This window comes from Coturnix japonica, chromosome 4 (assembly GCF_001577835.2).
Source record: "Coturnix japonica isolate 7356 chromosome 4, Coturnix japonica 2.1, whole genome shotgun sequence".
Classification (NCBI taxonomy): domain Eukaryota; kingdom Metazoa; phylum Chordata; class Aves; order Galliformes; family Phasianidae; genus Coturnix; species Coturnix japonica.
In genome coordinates, this window is record NC_029519.1 from 79,271,294 (window position 1) to 79,299,065 (window position 27,772).

General features: G+C 36.5%; 1 protein-coding gene across 5 annotated transcripts in view; it reads right to left on the minus strand.

Annotated features, from left to right (window-relative positions):
• Nucleotides 1-27,772, minus strand: part of CTNNA2 (catenin alpha 2) — a 424,920-nt gene that overhangs the window by 105,144 nt on the left and 292,004 nt on the right. The gene's annotated exons all lie outside the window — the stretch shown is intronic.

Sequence of the window (27,772 nt, forward strand, 5' to 3'; positions counted from 1 at the left end):
TGAAGCAAATATTAAGAGCTTCTAATCTCTATCCTGCCAGGCACTGGGAATGTTAAACATGATAATAAGGAGAAACACAGCTTGAGGACAGAAGGAAAATGGTCCTTATGACTGTAACAGGATTCATATTGGCAGACATTAGGTGCAATAGAAAGAAAACTTACACTTAAAACATTTTCCTGCAGGAAGTCTCAAAGCAAAGATCCTTACAAAGAATTATGAAAGGGGGGTGGGGATGAAGGAAGGATGGCTTTCTGTCTAAAAACCACTGAAGGATATATATTCTTCTAGGTTCCACTGAACAAAGAGCATTAAGTGACTTTGTCAGCTGTATTACCTTTAAGAGAATACTGCTTCTCTCAAGATTTGTCACATCCCGCATCATGCTGAACTCTGCTTGATAGCTTTTCATCGAGAATCAAAGGGATCTTCCTTTCTTTCTGACAGAACTCTTTCATTCTCAACACTGTTTTCAAATGCTCCTATTTAGAATTGTTCTGTGCATACAGTTAAGAGCAGTTTTCTACTTCCCACTGAGCTTATTGCATGTGACTCCAGAACCTGTTGAGAATTCACTTTTGGGGTAGGATGAGTTTTAAATAAACCCTTTTAATAATGATCTATCATATGTCCAGTGTTATCAGCTCTACATGGCCACATTGGCAAGTGGCCTGTGCTCCAATCTTCTGCTTTAAGCATTCATTCATTTAAACATTATTATCTGTAATTTTAACATCAGGACAGTGCCTTTATGATCACTTAGAAATTTGTAAAACCTGTCTTCTTTATTTTATTTAGAAATTTAAACATAATGATATCAATGGCCGCAAGTTTAATAGGAAATATAAGTTTATCTCTTATGTTTAAAAAAAAACAACCAACCAACCAACCAACCAACCAAAAAAAAAAACATTACAAATTCCAGACTTAATCACACAAAGCAGAAAATTTGGTGTTTTACAAAAGGAGCCACCTCTATAACTGTAGTCAGTTTCATCTTGTTCATCCCACATTCATTCTTTGTTTGAGTTTTGCTGGTCCCCAGCTAAAGAACCGTGGCTTCTTAGCCACTGTCATTATGGATCATGCTTTCAGTTTCAGACAGCTTGTCTGAAATGGGGCTGCCAGGTTCCTGGTCTATTAGACTACAAAGATACATTCCCAGAAAATTTTCAATTACTCCAGCCTTGTGCTGTGTGCTTGTTGCCTCAAGTATCCTTGGTGATATTAGCATTGTGGGATGCAATATTTTCCCAGTCAAATAATTGAATTTCTGTAACATTGTTTAAATTCTTCTCTTCTTTCCCCTTATGTGGTGCAAACTGCAGTGAATATTAACACTGGAGGTAATATCTGAGATATGGGGGCAAAGTGGTGAGGCCTAGCTCTTTTCAGCAGTGTGTGGAGACAGGACAAGGGGAAATGGCCAGAAACTGGAGCATAGGAAGTTCTGCATGAATGTGCATAAGAACTTCTTTACGGTGAGGGTGACAGAGCACTGGAACAGGCTGCCCAGGGGGGTTGTGGAGTTTCCTTCTCAAGGAAATTCAAGACCTGCCTGGACGCCTACCCATGCAACCTGGTATAGGGAACCTGCTTTGTCAGGGGGGTTGGTCATGTTAAAAAACATGACACTGAAGCCTACACTGGGGTGATATTTTAGATCTCTCTCAATCAAGAGAACTAGTTTGCAGTTCTTCTTCAGTGATTTCATGCAGGGCAGATCCACTGTGCATTCACCACTGATAGAAATCAAGCACTTAACCCTTGGCTCTAATATAAGGGGCTATAAAACTGTCCAAAACAGTAACCCGTGACTTCCTCCAGAGTAGTCAGTGAGGGGATAGAGTGACACTGGATAAATCAGGCACCTGATGAACTACACAGCTTACAAGCAAGAGCTCCTGATATTTCCTAAATGGTCACTGGATGAAAGTAGAAATTCTCAGATTGACTTAAATGACATTGGCACAGGCTGCCCAGGAAAGTGGTGGAGTCACCATCCCTGGAGGTGCTCAAGAACCATGGAGAGGTGGCACTGAAGCAGTGAGCATAATGGGAAAGGGTTGGTGGCTGGACTTGATAATCTTACTGCTTTTTTCCAACCCATATGAATCTATGAAAAGACCTATATTCTATGAAAAGTTTGACTTATGCTCCTATCTTGAATATTTGACATGGTTTGTAAGACGATAAGACTGTTCTGTGAGGACAGACCCATAGTAGCCTCTATCAAGCACTTTTTTGTTGTATCTTTTTAGTCTATTTTTGAATTATGTAAACAGTGGCTCTTAAGATACATCCTATAGAGATACCCAAGACAACTGGGAGCCCTTCTGTGACCCTTAGGCCACACAACACAAACTAGAAATGTCCATATGGCCACCCTCTTCTCCCCTCATAGCAGCAAAATGTCTCATCAATTCTGCTTACAGGGAAAGTCCTCTGTCTGTGCAATGGTCTGAATCATGTCCTACATGCTGTCTGAGATGCTAAATGGCATAAACTGATCTGTGCTGGAGACCAGGCAATCAAACCATGTAAACAGAGACCTAACTGAGCTCTCTACGGCAATACGTTATCAATGCATAGGAATGCAGATAAAATCCTACAGATACTTTTCATGTCTTGCACAGCTATTCACTATCCTGGAGTTTTAAGTGTCTTTCACCTGTTACGTGTGAAATTGATTCAGCCTTTAAATCTGGACAGAAAAGCACTTCTTCACAGTGCAATTTCAAAAGAAGAGACTTTTGTTTAGTAAATCACATTATTGTAAAATAAATAGCATGGCATGTGATGTTACATAGCTTCAGGCAGGTCTGTCAAACACCATCTGCTCTGCACTGAAAATATAAGTTTATTAAAGTTTATTTATTCAAGTCATTAAATACTGTTATATTAAAGTTGCACTCTGATAAATTTTTGGCCTCCGCTCCTAGCAGGTACATAAAGGAATTTATCAGTTTCCTGTGTTTCTGATAAACCATAAAGCTTAGTACTGAGACTTACAGCACTTCTGTGTTAATATTTTTCTGCATAGGGAAGAAAGATACTTTGGAAATGGGATGCAAGGGATGTAAAATCTGCTCCTGGAACTGGGTTAAAAGTAGAATAAGCAAAAATACATAGAAACCTTGGAATGTCAAAATATTGGCATTCAGAGTTCCTTTGGACATAATTATCTCTATGGCAGTTTACATGGGTTCTCAGCTATGGGCTGTGCCAGGCACAAGAATCTTGCATTGCAGTTCTCCCCTAGTTATGCAGTTCCCTTTCCAGATCAGCCAATGTAAGATGCAGCCCCCTGAATATATTTTTCAAGAACTTTTAAGCCTGCCCTGAGAAGCTTTTCAGTATAACTAATGTATAGTTACTGAGTTCCTGAAGAAATCTATTTACTATCATTGTCCTCTGGTAACTGCCCACAGTCACAACCACAGTCAGCCCAAGACAACCTAGAGACAGAGCCATTTACATGAGACAACTTTGGAAGAGAATGCTTCAGACTGGAACTGTGTTCTCACCTTTGAATAATTCCAAATAACACCAAAAAGAAATTCATAGATGTGACATTTCAGTGTATGAAATAGATAAGGTTGCTGCTACCACTACAGTTGCAGAGAGAGCTAATGGATATGCTTTCATGCACCAAAAAATTCCAACATCACACATGACATGCACAGTCATGTGAGATGAAAATCAGTGATTTTGAGTATATTACTAGTTTATTTTACAATCATTACAGATGAACATGGCTGACAATTGTAACCTTTTAAAGACAGGAAAAAAATGTGTCAAGAAAGAGACTAAAATATAGCAATTGCAGGCCTACATCATAATATCACAGATAGAAAGCTACATGTATAACTACTAAATAAGTGACATTAAAGAAATTCTTGTTCTGTTCCTCTAAAATGCATAATCTAGAAGGTAAATAATAATAATAATAATAATAATAATAATAATAATAATAATAATAAAAGCCTTAAATGGTGTCAGATGTTATGGGATGAGTGTTTTCACACATTCCCTGTTTTTTTTTGCTGCTTTATATATAAGCCCAATTCCTGGGCTACCTCAGTCTCCTAACATATTATATGTTCCATGTCCAAGACACCCTTATTGCCATTTATCGAGTAATTTAGCCTCTAGGAGACAGGTGGAGAGATTATCTATTGATCCAAGAGCTACCAAACCTTGATATACTCTTATATTTTCATCATCCCCTTGGTAAATGGTACAATTTTTTACAGTTTATTCAAAACTTCAATATCACAATGTTTTATTAAAGTGTAAACTGCTGCTCAAAAATATATCTGTCCTAATATTTTATTTTAAATGTTGAACAACATCACTCTTTAAAAACTATGCTCATGTTCAGTAGTCCCTTTAAAGGTGATGAAGAGAAGCTTACTACAAAGAGGAAAAACACTGTGAACAACAGACATAAGCTGCCTTGGTGCTTTTAAGCAGAAAGCTAGGTTTAAGCACACCAACACATTCTCTTTCTGACAGGTTAAGAAGACTAACTTCAGGTCAGGAAAAGGCTAACCCATATATCCCAGCAGAGGTGAGTAGAGGTTGAATTTCACTGAAAGTTGAAAACCTTTGCTATTAGCTTGGGAGCTGGGTCAGGATGACATATTTTAGGAAAGTTGTGTGGTCCCTCTATGGATGAGCTAAACAAGACATCTTAGAACACATATAGACATACATTTCTTTCAAATTGGTACGGTGAGAAAAGCTCTAAGGAACCTGTTGTGAATCACTGTTCCACTCAGCTCAGTGATTTCATCCATTCTTTATACACATCAATGGTATTTTTTTTCTTTTTAGCACTTTTTCCAAGTAACTAGATTGTAGGTTCTACAATTACCTGTTTTCCATATTCAATTTTTTCCTAGAGGATCACCCCACATGGAATAAAATGTTATGTGTTTCCTTTTGTTCTTAATAATTCCCTATTTATTTTTTTTTTCCTGTTGGGGAGGTGAGGAACAGTGAGTGTAATAGGTTTCAACACAGCATAAAGGATCACAATTATGCATAAAACCGAGTAAAACACATCCCTGCAGCCCCAGATATTAAATAAAGGCAAAATAACTTGAGCTGAACATCTCAGGTGAACAAATGTTGGCTTTCTCCTGGATCCAAACAAACTTCATCTAAATCTGTACACAGTTAAAACTAAAGAAATAATTTCAATTAAATATGTATACGGATGAAGAAGAGTGCCTTTTTATTTTATCTGTATGTTCCCACAGTCTTCACCATCCCAATATCCAAATACTTTCAAGGCTGAGCTGGTGAACTGAACAGTGTGTTTAGTATTAGCCACATGGTTTGCTCTTTTATTCTCTCATTAGATAAAGAACTTATGTGGGATTTTGTTTGTTTTTTGCCTATTGATTTTTCTGTTTTGCATTATTCACTACTGCAACTATTTCTTTTTTTATGGTCAAGGATGTTCAGAAACATTGTCAATGACAGCAATTTGATTTGAAAGACCTGCCAGGATGAGAACTTGATCAGACAAGGAATAACTGCTGTTATTTATTGATATTTACCCAAAACCATGTACTGGAATCCAGTCTTCCTTAGCAAGGAATTGCTTGAAAAAATTATATTTATGATGAAACTAGCTTTTGCCTACCATGCAAACCTTTCCCACTCTTGAGAACAAAAGCAGCAGACAGTTTGTTGTTATTGCTGTTTTTCTTTTGTAGATACAGACAGAACATTTTTATATTTCTTTGCATTTCTGAATTAGAGTTTCCAAGATGACTACAATGAACATACAACCCTTTTATTCTAGTACCAGACAAAACTGAATTTTAGAGCATCATACGGTATCATGATTATAGAACAGGGAACGGGTAGTGGAACCAAAGGAAAGCTGTTGGAGGAGCCAAGACTGATAAACTGAGAGAGGTTTTCTGATACATCCTGGAAAACTCTCTCCAAAACATGCATAGTGGGATCTGTATCACTGCAAATGCAAGAGGTAAAGCCTTAGCAAGCTAGAGTACTTCTGCTTCTTCTGTCCTAATGCACCTGAGAATTTGTCTTGCTAAATCATCCTCTCGTTGTCTGAAGGGGAGAGAAATTGATCTGCAGTACATTTCTTTTAGTTAAACAATGTCTTTTCCTTTGCAAAGGAACAGATTCTTTAAGTTTCAGAGAATCCAAAGAGAAAAACATCAGGTTTGTCATAGAATAAATTACATTCTTTTTGCAAATTCATGCTGTTACAGTTAAATTCTGAGCTGAGAAACTCCCCACTCATCAGTAAAATGAAACCTTGCAGATGCTTCCATTTAGGAGGTCAGAACAGTTTACTTGAGAATTCTGAATTGCTCTAATTTCTTTGCAGACATCCACTTGCTGAGGGTCCACTACAATTTCCCCATTTAACTATCAACTACTTTCCAGCTGTAAATTACAGTCTGGTTTTAAATCACTTCTGGGTGGTTTCTTATCACCTAAAATAACTGGAAGAAAAGGAGACAGATAGTACACAATTTTTTTCTTTCCCTTCAGAAATGGAGGTTCACAGTGAAGAACAATGCAAATTAGAAGTGTCAAAATGTACCAACTTTACTACAAGCTCTGAGAAAATTCTATTACTATAAGAATCCTGGTTGGCTACAGACTTTCTCTATTTGAGGGAAAGGTTTCATTCAAGATAATATTGGAACATAGCACTAGCTTTGCAGCGTGCACTTCTATGTATTTCTTTTTCAGTGAAGACACAATTTAGTCATCTCTGAAAAATGTGTGACTATTGGAAGGATCTCACAGTCCACAACATTTACAGGTATTCATAAATGTTGCCTTATTTTTTTAATGACGATACTGAAGTTCCACTACACCTTCCTATATTTTCACCAGAATTTTCATTAATGGCATAGAACTGGGTATTTCATAGCCTCAGAGGTCAAAGCCCTCAAATCTGGTCTTTCTTTAAGAGGCACAGAACTAGTTTAACTTTACTTACAATTATTTGAATTTCAAATATCATTGAAAAATAGGATTTAAACAACTAGGTTGCGTCTGACACTATCTAACAGATTTTCATGTAAAATGTGTATCGGGTATTGCATTTGCATTTCTCTCTTTTTAATTATGTCATGCTTACATTTCTTGGATGATCCATGAGAAAACAATGTCCTGTTTATACCCTATCAAAAATGTGTTCAGCAATGTATGTAACTAGAAGTCAATGATATGTGAAAAACTAAATATTTGCACTTAGAGAATTAAATGCTTTTCCAAACTTATTGTCACTTTCTTTGCCCTTCTAGTGAGTTCCCTCCAGACCACTCAGAGTTTTTTCCCTATTTATCTGCCAGTCTGTTTGGAAAAGATTCAATTAAAGTCTCCATCAAAACAATATTTGAATTGATTTGGGCTGAAGTTTTGTGCAGCCCCTCTAGCCACTAATGCTTTCCAGAACTGTTATCCTACTTGGCAGTGAATTGCGCATCCTATATGATACCAGGTTAATGCATGTGTCAGGCATTCTCAGGACAGTGATTGTGTGTTTGACAGAACAGCTTTATACCTCCAGCAAAAACCACATCTGCAAGCAAATGATGTGCTTGAGATTTAATCAGGTGAATATTATAACCTTACCTACTGTTTTGAAAGAGTGGAGATAGAGAAAAGCCTGGGAAAGGAAAGAATTCAGTTCTGAATATAGTAATTAATTTGCCAACTTGAGTACTGACTTCTTTGTGTCCACACACACACACACACAAAACAAAAAAACAAAAAACAAAACAAAATAAAAAAAAAAAACAAAAAAAAAACCACAACACCATTACCACAAGACACAGAACACCATAATCATGAGACACTAGTGTTGAAATAAAACAAACAAGCAAACAAACCAAAACCACAACAAAATAACACAAAAATAAACAATTTGGATCTGTTTAAACTCCAAACACAGGCATTCAAAAAGAAGGCAAGATCAATGGACCGGCTCCTTCTATTTTTACGAAGCAAAGCTGAGCCTATTCCTGTCACTTCCTCAGATCAATGTGCTAAGTGATATCCATTCAAATTATGTGTCAGTTTAATCAGAGGAAGTGAAACACAATTACAGAGCATTAGAGTAAAAGCCTGAACAAAGTAAAAGAACGACCATGTGGGATATCTAAAGCAAAAGTCTGCTGAAAAAATCTGTGACATTTTCATCAACAGTTTTTATCAAACTGTTTTTTACAGAAAAAAACAGACCAAACACTACCTTTATAAACGCTATTACAAACCAATTAGGCATAAAATAATGCTTTGAATCTATAAAGTGATTAGAGTCCTTATTTCTCCTTTTTGATTTCAGATGTTTTTTTGTTTTTTTTTTCAGCACCTGTTTCATTCTTAGGAAAACAAAAACACTAAAAGTAGAAATGTAATGTCCTATTCTGAAGTGAAAACTGGTGCATTTATAAAATCTCTCCATGCCCCCTCTCAAGTCATAATGAGTTTTAACATTATTTCCACTAAAAGACTGAATCTGGATATGGCTCTGGGGAGCCTGGTCTAGTGGTTGGCATGGTAGAGGGGTTGAAACTAGATGATCTTTAAGGGCCTTTGCAACCCAGGCCATTCTGTGATCCTATGATTGAAACATTCACTACACCACTCAATAGATTAAGTACTCCAAACTTCCTTGTATGTAAGCTGCATTTATAGAATCTTCAAAAGGATGGTGGATTACACGGATGAAATGGGAGTAGAGAAGGGAAGGGACTCCTCTCCTTGAAGGCAGTGATGCAAGACTACTGGATGTGAAAGGACAAACAAATGGAAACCTGCTCCTGATGCCTTGCCTTAAGACCCCAGGTGGAATAGGCTGGTATGGTGCCTGTGGTCCTTCTAACACTTTTACCACGAGAAACACCACAGCTCAGGCCAAAATGTACATCCAATATAAAAGAAATAGATTTTGTGAATCTCCAAAACTAGAAATCAGGCCCCTCATTTCTCAGGTGATAACTCAGTTATTAAAATACAAGAGGAAGAATAATGACAATGTACTTTAGACACAAAGGAATCTCACATAAACTTTTCAAAACAAAAACTATCTATACATGTTTACAGGATAAAGGATGAACACAAGCCCTGCATAAGAAAAGGCTTTCTCCTTCCAAATTCAGAAGACACGGGGTCTTGAACACTACTCAGAACAGTTAATCTCCTGGTTTGACATGAATTTTCATTTTTCAACAATTGCAATGTATAGGTCCTGATCCCCCTGGGTTAAAAAAAACACCTTAAGTGTTCATGTTGTAATTTCCAGCTCATAGCTGCTAAGGCATTTTGTTACATTTGGCCCTTTATCTTCTTTGAGACAGTAATTAATTTGATCTTCCCTACCTGGTCTATAGGGTAATTGAATGACTGGCTCTTCACAGCCACATAAATGCCTCCAAAAGAGTTATTTGTGTGAATGTGCAATGTGATAGGTTTGTTCTCGTGAAGTTAATAATGATGATGTTGAAGCTGTTAAGCTAAGTAAGTGACACTGCAGCTCATCTTGTTGCTAATGGAAATGGAGGAAATTAGATGAACACGCAACATTCAAAACCATTGTACAATTTATTTTCTGTCAATCCTCTGAAAATAATAATAATTCAAAAAGAAGAAGAAGAAAAAAAGAAAGTTAATATCATTTTTAAAAATTGCTTGAAATATCTTCATTTTCTGGAACAGCTGAAATATCCAAACTATCACAAAAGGGGTTAAAAGTAAGATTGCTCTTTTGGTAGGTTGCCACCAAGACTTCTTGTAGGAAATGAGGTGTAAAAAATTTTAAAGAATGTTAAATGAAATCAGAGCAGACTGAAACCTGTGGTTCTAGTGCAAGACCTGAAATAACTTTGAAATAGATGCTAACTGGCATCTTCTCTGTTCTGATGTTCATAAATGAAACTGAATGAGCCTTCAAAGGTGCCATTGGGAGTGTAGCTGTCCAAAGCACATTAAAACATGCTTGGATTTAGCTTATCAGCCCCAAAGTTATTTATACCCTGCTATGATATTTATACTGCTTTGAAAATTCATCCAGGGAGACAGATGTGATGGACTGGGTGATCTCAGTGGCATTTTCCAACTTAACAACTTTATGTTATAAAAAGAGTTGATGGTTTATGGAATTTAAAATCTTAAATTATCCTGCAAGTGCCTTCATGATCAATTAGCATTATTTTTTTGAGGTGAGCTACCAAACCGGAGTTAATTAATTGTAGGAAATTTTGTACTGGGGAACAGTGCATAACTTGCACCAACACTTGCATATGTGGTAGCTCAGAGTGTTATCCACAGCTGTTTAGAATAACTTCTAATGCCAGATGATAGATTTAGGAACTAATTGCAAGTGATGAAAGTGAAAACTGACCTCTACATCTGTTTTTTCTCTTTATATCATAAGTAACATATCTGTGATGTTTAAAATGAAATCTTTCTTCAATGTATATCAACAATTAAAAATAGTATTAAAATAATAATTTGGCTTTGAGGTGACATAAATAGAAGCCCCAGTATTAATACAACAAAGAATTCCACACTCCCTTTTTATTTTGCAACTGTTCTGCGCAGTACCTTATAATCTCCTTGATATTAGTGACAGCGTTAGATTTTAATAAACATTTCCTTTAAAATCTACAGTTTCAATAAAACAACTATTACAGTAACTCTGTATGTTGCAAAAGCCGATGATGTACACCAAGGAGAAAGCAACTGAGTCCAGTCTTCGGGAACTAGCCTTTAGTTCAGTTTCCCAGTCTTGCTCTACCTCTAATGGGCAGTATTTCAGTGAAATTTTCTTTAGTATAGCAATTAGTGCTAAGAATGAGCCAATTCCGTGATGATCAAATGTCTGAAGAAATATTAGAAAATAAAACAAAGCCTGGCAGGAGAAGCTCTGTGGTTTTCCGTGCTGCATAATGCTTTTCACTTCAAACCAACTAAGTAAATTACAGAGAAAAAAAAGTTCCTGCGAATACAATGGGCTGCACAGTGATAAGTAATTATTTCTAAAGTGTGAAATGGAAAGGAAGTTTCTCATCTTAAAGTACCATAATGCATACTACCTCCCTAGTATAAAGTTAACAATGTTTTTTTTCTCTTTTCTTTTTTTCCCCTTTTTCCTCCTTTGTCTTGCAGGAGCAAGCACTGGAATGAAAACTTTATTTTTCTAATGAAGTTTTACATGGATTAATGTTTCTAGAAGAAACTTAAGGAGTTGCATGAACTCTCAAAAGAGTATATTCTAAGTATATTTGGTTAACACTCCCTGTGTAGGGTATGGATTGACACTGGAAACAACATCTTGGAGACAAAAACTTCTGGGAATGTTAAGGGATGCATCACAGTTAAGAGAAACCTGTTAAGTATGCCTTGCAAATATGAACTCCTCAGCCTTGAATGCTAGAGGAAAATGGGGTCATTTAAATAGAAAAGTTATGATCGCAGCATGAGTTTGGAAAATATCCTTATGAGGATTTTGAGATAACAAAGGATATTCTTGCAACTAATTAATACTTAGATGCTATTTCAACATAACAAAATAAATGAGCCTATTTTAACAAGAAGATTTTTTTTTTTCTCTTGTCTGTTTTTTATTTTTTTGTATTTGTTTTTTTGGCAGCTGTTACAAAAATATGCAGATATTGAGGAATACAAAGAAAACAACTGCATAAGAATCAAAAGCACTTTATCTGAGACAGAAGTTGACATAAATTGGTTGCAATTAATTTGGCATACTAGGTGGCTCAAATACTGCATTTAAGGGAATAACTATGTTTACATTACGATATTTGTGCACCATACAGTCCCAGATCGAAACCAAGAGGTAATGATCAAGAGGGCACTGGTCAGGGTTTAACAGCTAACAAGCATAAACTGCAGGAAGTATTTTTCATTAATCCTTTCCTTTTACAAAACATAATCATAGAATGTCCTGGGTTGAAAAGGACCACAGTGATCATCTGGTTTCAATTCCTGTGCTGTGGGCAGGGTTGCCAACCACCAGACCAGGCTGCCCAGAGCCACATCCAGCCTGGCTTTGAATGCCTCCAGGGATGAGGCTTTTGTTTTATTTCATTCATATGAAGAATATATTCATTCCAAGGAGATCAGAAATGCTTATTTACAATATTTTATAAGATATTTATAATATTTATGTTTTATGATATAAAGTTGTAATTTATAATTATTGTAATTTTGTATATCTTACTTTAAATATGATATGGATTTTAGAATAATACTTTGTGAGGGCATGACTCCTGAACACACACAGCCATTTAGTGACCTACTCATGAGAAAGAGCAAAAGTGTATCTACAAAGCGTAAACTCATTTTTGCCTCAGTCCAGAAACAAGTTTTGAGGCTTGACCTTCAGAAGAATTTCACATAGTGTTAATGGGTTGACTAGGGTTGGATTCAGGAAAGTATTTAACAAGTCAATGTTGCAAAGGACTTTGTAATGATGCAGAACAAGCCACTGTATATATCATATATATATGTACATGTGAACTCTTCTCTGCTGTAATATCTATATATTAATAGCTTGTTCTCTAGGATCAGGAGATGCTACAGGGGAGTGAATACAATGCAATAATTTCAACATAGGACTTTGATGCTGTCATACTCCCTACCAAGGTAATTTTAAGGTAAGGTCAATCTGTATTTTGAGTTAAACAATAACCAATGCCAAATATAATAATTATATTATATAAGTGTAATTTTTAAATCTGACTTACAAGCATAATTTTATGAACATCAAAACAGGTAATTGCATCCTCAAGGATGACATTTCATTTTGTAGATAACTTCTTAAATCAACATCGGAATGTCTACCTATCAACTAATTTAGCTGAAGTGTAGAAATTTTGAGGAACAGCACTTTTATTTATTTTCTTTAAAATAAATGAGGCTCAGATAACAAATGTCTATGCCAGAATTCACTTTGCCTGATGAAAATCAGATAAGTTTACCATAACAAACAGTCTATCCTAGTAAAATTTTCTACATCTAATATCACTCTGCTCTCCAAAAGTCAGCTTTTTCATATAAGAAACAAATTGTAACAGAAGAAAGCAGAAGAATTGTTGACTCAGAAGGCTATTTCCAATATACCAAACAACTTCAAATCATATCAAGGAAAAAAGAAAGCTGAATAGCATATATTTATGCCTTTGTGTGTGCATTTATAGTGCTTTCAGCATTCCACTATATTTTACCTTCAAAATAAACAAAAAAATCCACAAAAAACAAAAACAACAGGATTTCTTGACTGATACGTTTAATATTTTCAGAGCTAAGAAGGGCAATGACCAGTATTAGAATTATTTTAAGCATCTTATTTTTCCAACTTCTCTATTTGTATGCTAACAGATTTTTGAAAGTGCTGAAGCACACACTAGAAAATAAAGTATTAGTATTACAGCTGTCTGCTCAGCTAGTATTTCCCCTGATTTATCCATATATATTGTATAACCCTCAATCATATGATCAAATCCTAATTTTTCCATGATAATTTTCTTAATGTAGATGAGGCCCATTTGTTGCTCAGCTGTTTGTATAGCTAAAATACGTTGCCTGCAAAATTAACATATAAATTAATATCATAGTCTAAAAAACTCACTGTTCTGATAAATTTAGTTTCCTATAAACCAAATCCATAACTGAGATGTGAGCATATAGACTTCAGGACTGTGAGTATGGAAGAGCAGAACAAGTTCTTTTTTTTTTTTTTTTTTTTTTTAAAATATTGCACTGTTTCTTTAAGCAAAATTATATTGTTTAAGTTGGCAAGAATGTGAGGTTTACAAAGCAATGTAGAGTGCCTTGGAGATGTCCAATTAGCACCACTAGACAGCTTTGTTTGCACTTCAGGACAGAAAGAAACTCCTCAGGACTGATTGGAAGAGGGCTGAGATGTAGTAGTGCTGAAAAAATCAGGAAAGTATGCAAAAGTTTGATGAAATAAATTCACAGTAAAGCAAAAACACTATTTTATGGAGAGAAATTCTGCAGCACAATGAATCATGGTGTGGAAAAATATTTTCTTCAGAATACAGAATATCACAAAAGATTTTGGTTTGGGATCCCCACAACTTTTGACATAAATTGTCTTTTAAGTTCTACTGAGTAAACTAATTTTGCTATCACTTCTGATATCTTTTTCTTACAAGAAAAGTGTTACTATATTGGGTTGCTTCTGCAAACCTTGAATCTAGAACATAAATAATGACCATGATTGATTCCTCAGCAAATAAACCTCAATACTCCCACTGGTTTTATAGCAGCCTATTACAGAATCACACAGAATCACAGAATCATCAAGGTTGGAAAAGACCTACAAGATCATCCAGTCCAACCATCCACCTATCACCAATAGTTCTCACTAAACCATGTCCCTCAACACAATGTCTAAATGTTCCTTGAACACCTCCAGCGTCATTGACTTCACCACCTCCCTGAGCAGCCGATTCCACTGCCCGACCACTCTTTCAGAGTAGTATTTCCTAACATCCAGCCTGAGTCTCCCCAGGCACAGCTTGAAGCCATTCCCTATAGTCCTACCACCAGTTACACAAGAGAAGAAGCTGACCCCCAGCTCACTACAACCTACCTTCAGGTAGTTATAGAGAGTACTAAGGTATTGTATCTTGAGAACTTGAATATCAGAATTTAGATACAATAATCTTTGTTAAGGAATGTGCTGAAAATGAACAGATCTGTTTACTGCTTCATAAACAGAGGGTGAAAGAGTCTGTTTTGTAAATATGATCTGCAAATATTTATTTTAAACAGCCTATAGCCTAAACATTCATCTACCCAAGTATTTTTAAATGTCAATTACTATAGCATCAGACAGCAATCTCACAGCTAAAGGATGCTTTAAAGAGTCTGCCATCTTAAATGCTCTACAGCTGTAAAAGCGTATCTATTAAATGTTCAACATTTGATGCAGTTGTATGACCTGTGTTGAATTAGGAAGCCAAGGCAAGGGCTACAAACTCCCCTACTGACTGATAGAATACATCATATAAATTCAGCAGGAAAATTGCCACAACTTTCAATCTTTAATATATCATTTTAAATTTCTTTTCCAAGCAACCTTGTGGAATGACTCCCATAGTTATATTCCCCGCAGACAGCATTAGCATACTGTACTGAACATGATAGAGGTAAAATCCCTAAACATTATAATGGAAGTCTGAAGAATTTAAAGTCATGCAGAATATGAAAGTAAAAGAATGCTCCTTAGATTGCACAAGCTTTTTAAAAGCTAATATTGTTGTTTTGTCTTCTGCTTATTTGTCTGTTGGCTTTATGGAACTGCATTTCAAATATTTCTATGCATGCCCATCGGCTAGAAGTTTCATTTATTAAAACAAAACTAAGCACGAAACAAATACATGAGAACTCAGAGAAAACTTGGTGATACAGAAACAGAAGAGTTAGCTACAGCAGCTACAAAACATAAAAAAAATATATTTGCAATCTTAATTAACCTCCTACTCTCTCATATCATCAAACCTTTTCTGTGTTCTAGGGCAGTAGCCACCTACACCCTCTAAATCACTTTGCTGAAGCCTGCAAATGCTAAGTAACATTTATTTTCTGTTACTCAAACATATGCACATGCTTATCCATATGAATAAGAACATAGACACATCTCCAGAATGAAACTTGATCTCCTCCATCAAGGTCTGTCTCCTCAGCTTGAACAAGAGCCAGGTAGCATCCATCCCAATGAGCCCAGAGTTTCATTAAATAGTGCATTATGATCAGTGGTAAATAACAGTAATCTTATACAGTCTAGTTACAGGCACAATTGCTTGATGGTTTTGTCATTCTCCCCAGACCCTACATTCTCACAGCCTTTCTATTTTTCCTTACCCACATCAAAACTAGGATCAAAGTTTGCTCGTGTTAGGAGCATTTTTTTTATTGTTTGCTTTCTCTCTCCATAGAAATAGTCTCAAATTGACCATGTAGATACAGCTATGAGTAATTTTCCTTACAACAGAATCAAAATTATACTCATGATCCTTTTGATGAGCACATATCCTTCTTTCTATATATGAACTAAACAGGCTGGACTCTGTCTTCTGCACACTCAACATTATGCAGAAAATTACATCTACAGGTGCTTAAACATTTTCTTTATTTTCACACAAACGTAGAAGTGTTTGTGCTGCTTCAGTCTGAGATGCTACCACGATTCAGGGTGATTTCTTATACCTGCTTGCTCATCCAATGCATTCTTTTTCACCAATGGAACATTCTGTGGACCTGAGGAGCTCTGAGTTCTTGGGGAACTCTATTACAAATGCATTCCCTCAAACTATCTCAGTTAAAACCTGTCCTCTGCCTTGCTGATTTCAATTCTTTTCTTTAGTGGTGCTGCCAATTTTTGGACCAGTTGACCATTCAGCTTTCAGTCTCTACTGCGGTACAGAGTAAAGACAAAGACTTATTTTGCACTGCTAGCTTTGATGTTATTCAATGACTGTTACAACTACTTTAACAGAGAGATATGAAGATCAGTTAAATCTGGAAACCAAAGAAAATATACACAGGAATAATTTTACAAGCTTAGGAAAACATTATTTTATAAACTGCAATCCTATATATATTTTTTTTTTCCAAAGATTCAGATCATTAACGTGAGTGCTATTAACATTTGTGCATGTAATAAAAAATAATGGCACACCAAATGTTGCAAAAGACACAAAATAATATCATCAGTCATCTCTGGAATGGTTCTTGTCCTTGAGAAAGATAATGAAATCCAAACGTACGGACTTTCCTGGAAATTTCCCACACACTGTTTCAAGAGACATCTGTTCAAAGCAGAAATGTAGGGTAAATTTCTGGAGGGATAAAAAAAGTAATAATAAAAAGAGAAATCTGTGTCTGCCTCATTTCCCCTATAGATTACACTATTTAGAGCAATTTCTTTGGGGCAGTATTTGACCTTTTCTGCTTGTATGCTTTTCTCCTAGGTACAGGGGAGCTCACATAGAAGCGCTGCATCAACTCTTTGAATCCTTTCCACCAGGAGCAGATATAGTTATATAGATGTTTAGATCAGTTTTGTGTATCTACAGACCCAGACCCATGTTTAACTCATTTGTCCCACTTAAATCAAGTGCTTGTTATGAAGGGATGTCCCCCACCACCCACAGCAGACTGATACTCACTGCTCAATGAACAAATCTCGTTTCTATGTCGATATAAGAATCACATGTTGGACTGATCAGAACCACATTAAACACTGATGCATTTGCAAGCAGAAGCAAAGTTTTAATTTGAATGCCAGTTTATGTTTCCACTATTTGTCTTCCTCACTATCACTCTCTCCCCCCTACCGCTTCAGTAGATTTTGAAGTACCAGTTCATCATCATTTGTTCATCAGTCATATTTGCTGCACTTCTTCCCCTAGGCTTGCAAACACTAAGCCTGTAGATGTGTATTCATACAACTTTCTAACATAAACTTTCTACCAGTCCCATCAAGTTCCTGCAACTTTATCATAATATCACTATTTGTAAATTTATGATTATTCTTCCCTTTGTCTAACATTGTGTTTCTCCATTTCAATATTTTTCTGTTTTAAATCTTTCTAAGTCAATTCTGCCTCTATTTTCTCTCTTTTTCTCATTACTCACAATCTTGACCTCGCAAATTGTCAGTCCATAATTTTCTGCCTTTCACAGCCAACTGTAATTTTTCACTCTCAATGCGTAAACCATGCCCTAATTCAGTTTCTTACAAACAGCCTAAGAGCTTTGACCAACTCAGGCTTATTCTGGACACACACATGTCTGAGATTTGCAGGAGAGGTGAAATGGCTGCAAGAACTTGCAGTAGTGTCTGCCTTAAAATTCCTAATTTACAGGTGTTTTGTCAAGTTTCAGCTCTGAGATTTCATTTTGGCCTGGGAGGGAGAGGAGCATCTTTGTTGATGCTTGATTTAAGAACAAAAATATAATACATGGGAAAGGGAGCTTAGAGAGAGTTCTGAGAGGTGGCATTTAACACGTAAGGTGGAAGTTCATATTCAAAATATACGGTCATCTAAAGGGGACAGGGCTCTTTATAGAAGCTGTGGGTGCAAAACTGCTCTCAAAAAAAGCTTTCCCCATGCTTTTGGTACAGATAATTCCAAAGAAACCAAAGATGGTAATGAGAATTTATCCTTCATCTGTAAGTCATGGCAGTAAATACTTGAATTCAATTGTGAATACAGGAAGACACAATGCGTCTGATAATATTCAACCCCACACAGGAATATTCTGTATGGCCCGTCTACTTCCCTTTCCTAGGGTAGTCAAGCAGGACACATGGTACAATACATACATGCTCTGCATTATCTGATCCAATGGATTTTAAGACCCCAAAGGGAATGGGATAGATCTTGAGTGCTCCTACAAGTTACTGCAAAGGTGATGCTGGAGCATAGGAAAAACTGCTTCAGTATATGTGTGGCTATTTCCTACTGCAGTCCCCAAAATGGAAGCAGTAGGACTGGCTTGTGTACTACAGGAATGAGGAGATGAGGAGCAACAGGATTAAATGAGAAGAAAGTCATAACTTCTAATAGAGATGATAGATTTTAACACACAAGAAGGATAAATAAATAAATAAATAAATAAATAAATAAATAAATAGATAAATAAATGAATAAAAATCCCTTATGCATTTAATAAGAGAGATGGGAATTGATGCAGCACTGGGGGTCATTTTACTTTATACAGAGCATTTAAAAGCTGAGCGTGATTCAGCAGAATACTTCTGTGGAGATTTTAAGCCTTTGATTTCAAAGGACAGAGCAGAATATCTCTGAGTCCACCTGCTGCCAGCCCTTGGCAGACCCTGTAGTGAAAGCTGATGGCTGGAAGCCAGTGGGACTGATCTGGTCTGGGAGCTGAAGGGATCCTACATGCTGGGACAGGAGGAGGAACGGCACACGGGTGACAGCAAACCTCTTCCAGGAGGCAGCAAGCAGTGAAACAAAACCTGATCTGAAGAAATTAAAAAAACAAAACAAAAAGAAAGCCAAAAAAAAACAAAACAAAAAAAAAAAGACAAACAACAGCAACAACTAAAGTACAGAACAGAAAGCCAGGTATAGGCAAGCTGTTTTGCCTAATAGCTTCCTTAAGGTATTACAGTCCTGTAGGCACAAAAACAAAATCACTATGTGGGGACAAGCTGAGAACTGTGTGTTTTATCCAACAAGCTACAGGACAAAATGCATTGCATGGTTGGGGTTCTATCTCCTGATAGCTGAAGCCCCTGTTCTCTGGGGCTCAGCATAGTTGTGTTTGACAGATTAGTCTCTTTATACCTTCTCTATCTGTTTTCATGCAGAAATATTTCACATAGATATACTGAGGATAAGTAACATAAAGAAAAATAGTGGAATTTCAGAAATGTTATTGTACTGTAAGCTTAGTACTTTAGAAAGAAGTGTCTAGCATATTGGATAGGTGTCAAATAAATTGAAAGTAATAATACGATACATTATTCCACATGAGCCAAAGTTCCATGGAAGTACTTTAAGATAACAAAAATTGTATCCGTTTGCCATTTATAGTGCAAGCGGGGGCTTGTAAATAACCATCCCAACAAACCAAACCAGCACTCTATTTGCTGCTGGGAGAATATTATTGAATAAAAAACTTTGTTTCAACAAAGAAAACCAAAGCCATAGAAGTGTCCTAGTCAAATACATTCTGCACAGAATAACTGGGGCGGTCACTGAACAACTGGTACAATGTGGTCTAACAGTTTGAGGCAGGCAAATACGAGATCCAATTTAATGGATATGCCAGGACTTCACTGAAATAATTAATGCTTCTGAAATACCTCAGAGAAATAGCTGTCCAGCTACATGACTTTTTACATGCAATACAGGTAATTATAAATTCAAATGTTATGTCAAGTTGATAGAGACATAATACAGAAATGTATTATGTCTTCTTATGGAGCACTTACAGCTATAAATGAGAAGTGTCTATTTCCATAGCAGAACGTAAAACATGCTTTTTAGAATGTTACTTGTTAAAATGAAACTTACGAAACTACATAATTCAGCACAAAGTAATTTGCGCATTTAAGTGAGTACTTGGCATCATTGAGCTCCATGGGGAAGGCTGTTACACAACTCAAATGGCAAAGATTAGGGCTGTATTTGAGTAAGCATCCCTGGGAACAGAGCTATCTCAAAACAGGAGGAAAACCCCTGTTAGTGTAAGTCCTTGAAGGTTTTTGCTATTTAAATTACAAAGTTTATTTCTACCCTGGTCTCCTTCTAAGCATGCAAAAACCGAGAGAAAAAAAGGAAACTCTGGTGTAGATAATTTTTTCTCCTTCTGTCTCTGTTAAATGTGGATACTTCCTTCTGTTATACAGTTTCACTAATGTAATTATCCGTGCCACATGATGAGCTTGCTACCTAAAAGTAATTCTTTGACGCACTTAGAAATGACACAGAAAGGTCTTCTCTGGGTCCATCAATGTTTCATATTGTCATTAATGACCGAGGTGATAGAACATGGACTACAATTATTAAATTTGGAGGTAACACCAAGCTGAGAAGCACTGAAAGTACTCTGGAGGGCAGAATAAAAATTCAACACGATCCTGACAAATTGCACTTATGTCCTCAAAATGGAAAAAAAAGAAAAAAAAAGCAAGATGCTATCCAACAGGGTCATGTGCAAGATGTTCAGTCAGTCAGGAATAGCCAGCTATACAGCAGAATGAGTAGTAGCTATGCAGAAAATCTGCAAAAAGAAAGAGTTTCAGGGGCTTTTGTGAATCACAATCTGAACATGAGTCATCAGTGTCACCCAGCTGCAGTAAAGGCAAGCAATGTCTTCAGACCTAGAAACCTAACTGCAGCCAGGGAGGCACTCTGTTCAGAATGAGCAAGATCTCAGTTTGAATACCACAGTCTTTTTGGCAGTCTGTATCAACAAAATAGGCATTAATTAGAATGGATGCAAAGAAGATCAAAGGCAGGTATTAATGTAAGTGATAAATAAATAATCTACAGGAAACAACAACAACAACAACAACAATTGTAACAACAAAAACAAACAACAAATAATATTCCATCAATAGTATAGATTTAGAATAACAAAATCATAGCCTGGGTTGGAAGGGACCTCAAAGATCACCAAGCTCCAAATCCCCCCCGCCACAGACATTGCCACAAACCAGGATGCCCAGGGCCCTATCCAACCTGGCCTTCAACACCCCCAGGGACAGGGCATCCACAGCCTCTCTGGGCAGCTGTTCCAGCAGATCACCACTCCCACAGAAAAGAACTTCCCCCTGATATCCAACCTAAATTTTCCCTCCCTCAACTTAAAACCACTTCAAATTTAAAACCAAACTTAAAACCATAAGCTTGGACATGCTGTGTTCATTAAACTTTCAGAATTTAAGAAGCAGAATGTTAGAATAGATTTCCTTGAGAAATCTTCAATTTGGGAGAAGCTGATGTGCCAGGAACAGCAAAACTGTTCTGCTTTAGGGCAGAAAAGTAGAAAAACCCAGGTAAAATCCACTGTACTTCTATGAACTACTAAGGTTTATTTTGCATGACTTTTCCAGCCATGATCAACTGAAAGATCCACATAAAAGAAAGCATGGAGATTTATTTCAATGCAGGTTATAAATATGGCTTATATTTTTTTTTTAAGAAGACTGGATTAGACATGAACCTCCTAGAACAATATTATTTATGATGATGCTACAAAATAGTCATGGACTGAGACTCAAACCTTCAAAAGTTCTTGAGATATCCAAATCCCATGAGTGGAGTGAGAATCCATTTCAGCCTGGTTATCCTCTATATTCTAAAGCAGCATCAGGAAAATATAACTTTTTAAAAGCAAAATGAAACATACAGTTTAAAAGATGTCAAAAGAAGGACAAAGTTGGGCATCTAAATTAAGGTCCACTGTTCTACCAGACTACTAGTGTTTAAAACAGAAATTAAATGGGAAAGAAAAATAAAATCATAGAAAAGTTGAAGTCTCTTGTATGATCCTGACAAAAAATCTGCATTTTCAGATAGAAAATTGCGAGGTAGGAATTAAATACCACTTGAGAGAAATGGATTACTATTACTGTATCTACAGATATTTTTTCTCTATTTTGATTGATCTGACTGGATTACAAATTTCATATGAAGGTGATTTGTTTCTCCTAGATGAAACTTACCTGAAAAGTCAAGAAAAGCTTATCTGTAGACAAACTGTTCTCAGTTAGCTTTGCCATGATGTTGTTAAAATGCTATTCTCTAAAATTCCAATACAGTTTAACTAATCACAAGGCAAGAAGGCAAATATAATTTTACTGCCTCCTGTAGTCGCTAGAATGGTCTAATCTAAGTTCTGTAGGGAAACATCAGGGAAACCTGCTCTAGGATGAAAAGTAAGAAGTACAGTATATGCCAGACAGCAAAGGGAGAAGAATGTTCTACAATTCCTGCAGCTGATAGATTAGAAATAAAGCATGAAAATGGTTAGAGGGAGAAAAAATTGCTAAATATATGAAAATAATTATTTACATTTAATATATAGCTACAGTTGTGGCACTTGAAATGCAATATCTGTCGTAACATTCACCATTTGATTCAGATTTCAATGGCAGCTCCCCGGTAATGTTGAATTTGAAATGTCTGAACAGAGCACTTAGGGAAAAGCCAGTCAGCAAGAAAAAATAAGATGTGAATGTGAATGTGCTTGTGAGCCATCCAAGTAACGTGCTGAAAGTCTTTGTCCTTGACAAGCAGAAGGAAAAGCCAAACACCTGTCTGCCTCTTATCCATTATCTATCTTTTTAATATCAAACACCACTGCACTTCAGCAGATACTTCTGTCTGTAAACACACCAAAAGAGATCAAATGCCCAAATACAAATGTATTTTGTAAATCTCATGCAATCATTTTTTTATTTTTTTTTATTTTTTTTTATTATTTCTTTTTAGAATGGGCCTGTAATAGGAAAGCTAGCAATTTGTTTGGGGATCATAAATCCAAAGCTTTATCTACATTCATATTTTATCTCCCCGTTAGCAAGAGCAGATAGTCCAAACCAGAGAAAAAATATAGCTGATTTTACTTCTTAAGGAAGCTGCATATTTGAGAAGTACTTGATCATATGAGTAGGATATGGACACGGACTTTGACTGGATTACTTCTTAGGAATGGCTTGCAATAGGAAAACTGTACATTGCAGCAGGGAGATGTATATGGTACCCCTGTCATAAATACTGTGCTCACACTACCAGAATGAGCTGCTGGATTTGAATGGCTTTTAGCTGTGGGAGTGCTGCAGCACAAAGGAAACTGGATACTGCTCCTTCTTTCTGCTCCCCCCTTTAATCAGAAATCATGGGCAACAATCTTCCTAACACATTTCTAAACTGGATCCTTCACTGATGTGTGCAGGTCAACGGGGAAAAATGTGGTGTTGTATAGTTTGGGCAGGGGGAAGATCTTCAGCTGCATGCTCTGCTTTTACTACGAGGTGCACAAGGTCTCTGCAATACTGGAATGGAATTTTTGATGAAGTGCCTGGTGGCGAATTTGAAATACTAGCCTGAGGGCCCCAATGAGACATAATTCATTCCAGTAGCTAGAGCAAATCCAACTTCTACATCCATTCCTCTAAAGTCATTATTGACCCAAGGGAAAATGCTAGCCTTAAGCAAGTTTTAATAAAGACTCTGGTGGAGTAGTTTCTGTAGCACTAAATGCGATAATGAGAAACAAGCCACTTAGCTGCAATAGACCCAGGACCTGTATATAACCCAAAAATCAGTTTTCTAAGGTTCTTGGGATTCTTTCCAGAGATGAAACAGACATCGAAAAGAGATTTAATTACCTTGCTGGCTAATTTGTTACATAAAAATCAGTCAGGCTTAAATGGACCAATATTCTGCTTGTCTTATATGAGCATAATTTATTTTAATACTGTTTCTGTGAAGTAAAAATGTCCACAGAGTAATAAAGTCTGGGTTGAAAACTGAGGATTTTACTAAACCAATAAAAGTATGAACATCTAAATCTGGTCTTAAACACTGCTATGCCTTGGAACTTTTTGCAGTTCATTTTAAGCACTAAGTTTATATCTGTTTCATATCATAAGACCTAATACCAAATAGCATCACTGATGCTACAAACTGGTAGTTGGAAAGTTTCTTACACAATTACTGGAAATGCTCAATGTAAGAAGTAAGTAAACAAAAGCAACAGCAACAGCAACAAAACCACAACGCAGCATGCATTCTTTTGAAGTTAGACCTGCATTTCATTAAAACAATAATTAAAGTATTATTAAGCGTTCCTCCCTCTGCCCCTTTTTTCAACTGCAAAATAAAACCTTGGTAGACAGGGAAAGTGATTAGAAAATTAAACTACAGTCTTTATACAGAGAGTTAGAGAAAAGATCCTTTGTGCGACTGTTATGATCATTAGTCTCTATCCCAGGCAGAACAATCACAACCTTTTGTGCCTGCTGATGTCTGGCATTCACTCACAGAGAGATGCCTTGTTTTATGCCTCTACATTCTCCACTCAAGTATGTTGTGAAAGTCAGCAGGGGAAAATGGAGAAATAGTCTCCTCTATGTGGATGTTTTAATAACAAAATTGATGGCACAGAACTGAAGCACCAAGGGGAAAATGAGAAAAAGCTCCTCTCCGACAGTAAACTTGTGGTCCTGCTCTTCTCCTCACCCAAGTCAATCCTCATCATCACTGTATTCATAAACAAATATCATTTAAACTTTTAAAAACCTTACTCTCGTAATTACTGTGTATAGGGCAAGTAAATACTTTGACAGGAAGGATGGGGTAGGATGGGCTGTGTGGTTCAGTCAAGTCATCAGACTCCAATCAAAGCGTGTTGGATTTTCTGCCATTTGTTTCACATGAGAAGTAAAAATAGAACAGGTGCTCAGCCATTTTATGAAAACTCCTAAAATATTTTCTAAAGTTATGAAGGAATCAGTGTGTGTTTTATGATCCAGGAGAATTGGTGCTTATGAGTCTCTTTTCTTTTTTCTTTCTTTCTTTTTCTTTAGGTACTATTTGAGTTCAGATACTGTGCAGTGATTTCAATAAAAACAAAAGTGAATCACGTTTCTGTGAAACTCTTGGCTGTTTATATAGGTGAGATGCAGTGGCGGGAGGGGGGGGACGGGACAGAAAATATTTCTGGTTTGAATGGAGATTAAATGTCAAGAAGACTGGAGTTGCCATCTACTGGAGTGTGCAAAGAATGACAACTGACATGTAAAAATTTGGCACTGAAGGCATTAGTCAAAGTAACAGTTCAGATATATTGTGTACTGCTCCTAAACAAAAAAATAATAAAGGAGACCTCCAAAGACATGAAATTATTCTCCAGTTTTAGCTGATGAACAAGTCAGGAGATGCATGAGAAAGCAGTGCTGAAGCAATCTCATTTGCCTAAGTCTTTTATCCACGTTCAGCAAAAGATTATACTTATCACTTCTCATCAGAGCACAGATAATTCCACTTTCCAGCTTCAAAAGCACAAAACAATGTCAGAATGTGAAACACGGAGAATGGTAAACTCTTCAAATAGGAGTATCTAATCAGAGCCACAATTTGAAATCACCACTTCTTTATGCAAGAAAATATCACAGAATATCCTCAGTTGATGAAACAATGACAGACATAACGCCAATCTTCTTAGAGTTGCTTATCATCAGAGACAGATACTCAATATTCATTGTGCAGTGGCAATAATATGCAGTAAGTTCACATGCAAGAAAAACAGTATTTACTCTTCTGCTTGTAGATGATGTAGTTTTCTACATATAACTCATGTAAAAAAATTCCACATTATTTATATACAGAAATACATAAAAGTAATGTTTACAGCAGGACAGGTAGACTAAATAAATGTCTCCATAACTGGTCAGAGAAGACAAGAAAGCAAACAAGTCCTTGAGGTGTTATGAATGAAACTGCACAAAATTAGCAGGAGACATGATGTCAATGACAACCACAGTCTGGAAGTTCAGCACTTTTGTAGACATAAGCACAACAGGTCCCACCTCACAAGACCAAAACCTACGTAACACCAATTCAAATGCAGTGGGATGTTTTAAAAGCAGTTCTATATTTTCTCAACTACAGCGAAGATGTTTATTAGTCTCTTACTAAATATTTTATACAAAGTGACAGGACAGAAGTCTCTGACATGTGAACTATGTTATTATGATTAATGGAGTTCATACATAAAGGGTTATTTCTCTCGAAAACGTCAGATTGAATAATTACTGGAATTAATCCCAAAGGGCTTCAGAAAATTTTCTGCCTGGTTTCAAGTCACATTTTTATCACATTTTTCTTTTGACTAGAGGGCAATCTTTAATTGCAGTTTTAAGTAAAACAAGTACTGTAAGCAATTCATCAAACATTATGAAAACTGATGTATTTTTCTAACAGTCCTTGAAAGCAGCTAATTCACTTTTTATCATCATCTCTAGGCAATATAGCAAAATCCAATCCATAAACTGGTTCTGTTCTGCCTCTGAAACAAAAAAGCATCCTGTCCATATATTTTATGCATCAGGTTAGCTCTAGAATATCCTGGAATTGATATATTGGAATATTACTGGCAATATTATTAAGATAAGTAGGGAACAGATGATAGCATTATTTGGTCTCTTGGATTTCTGAAATCTAATCAGTATTTAATGGACACAACGGTGCCAGAAAATCCAGAAAGTCAAAGAACATATCTCAAAAGACTCAGCTGAATGTGCTTCAGGGAAGTTTCCCAAGGTCAGCGTTACTCTGTGATGCTGCAGAAGCATACAGCAAGATCCATCATCCACCAGACCGAGGACCATAGAAAAGAAGCATCTATTAATTTTTTATTTGTTTTATTTGTGGTTTTCTTTGTTTGCTTGTTTTTGTGTGTGCGTGTTTCATTAAATGTGATGGAGTGATAACTGCCTTGAAGCTTCTATGTAAACTGGGCAGAAAGTAAAGAAGTAATTACCACCCAATTTCATTTGCTACCTCTGGCCTTACAGATGCTTTATCCCATTCCATCATCAAAGACTTCTGAAGCTCAATGTCTTCATGGTCCTTATGGCCAAGAAAACAGCTTGAAGGGGTTTCTGCTGACCTCACGTCCGGGTGTGGTCCAAGCTCAGCTAACAACAGGCAGAAGAAAGATATGACCAAACCTCAATTTTATAGGCTGCTTATCCGGTACAACTGTAATTCACTTGTTCTTATCCAGCTATTATTGCCTTGAATAACCATGCTGTGTTGATTACTGTCACATTCATTAGCACATAGCAAAAACAGACTCCTGCTATGCTAGGTGCTATACAGGAAGAGACAAGCCTTGAGATCGAGAGTTGGAAACAGAAAAAACAACACATTAGATGTAGGAAGAGTAAGGTCAGAGAATAAGCAAAAAAAAAAAAAAGTGCAATGCAAATAGAAGTAGCAGAGTGAGGATCACAACACATATCATAGCTTTCGGGATGGTATGTTTTTAAAAGCTCACTACCTTGAAGTGTCTCTTACTGCTCAGCAACTGAATTCTGACATATTCAGATCACTACCACAGCTTCCTCAACCATCGATAGTCCTTTACTTGCTCATTACCTAAATGGCCCCACTTGAGCAGTGTGTGTGGTGATGGCAGGATGTGTTCCAGGTGGATGGAA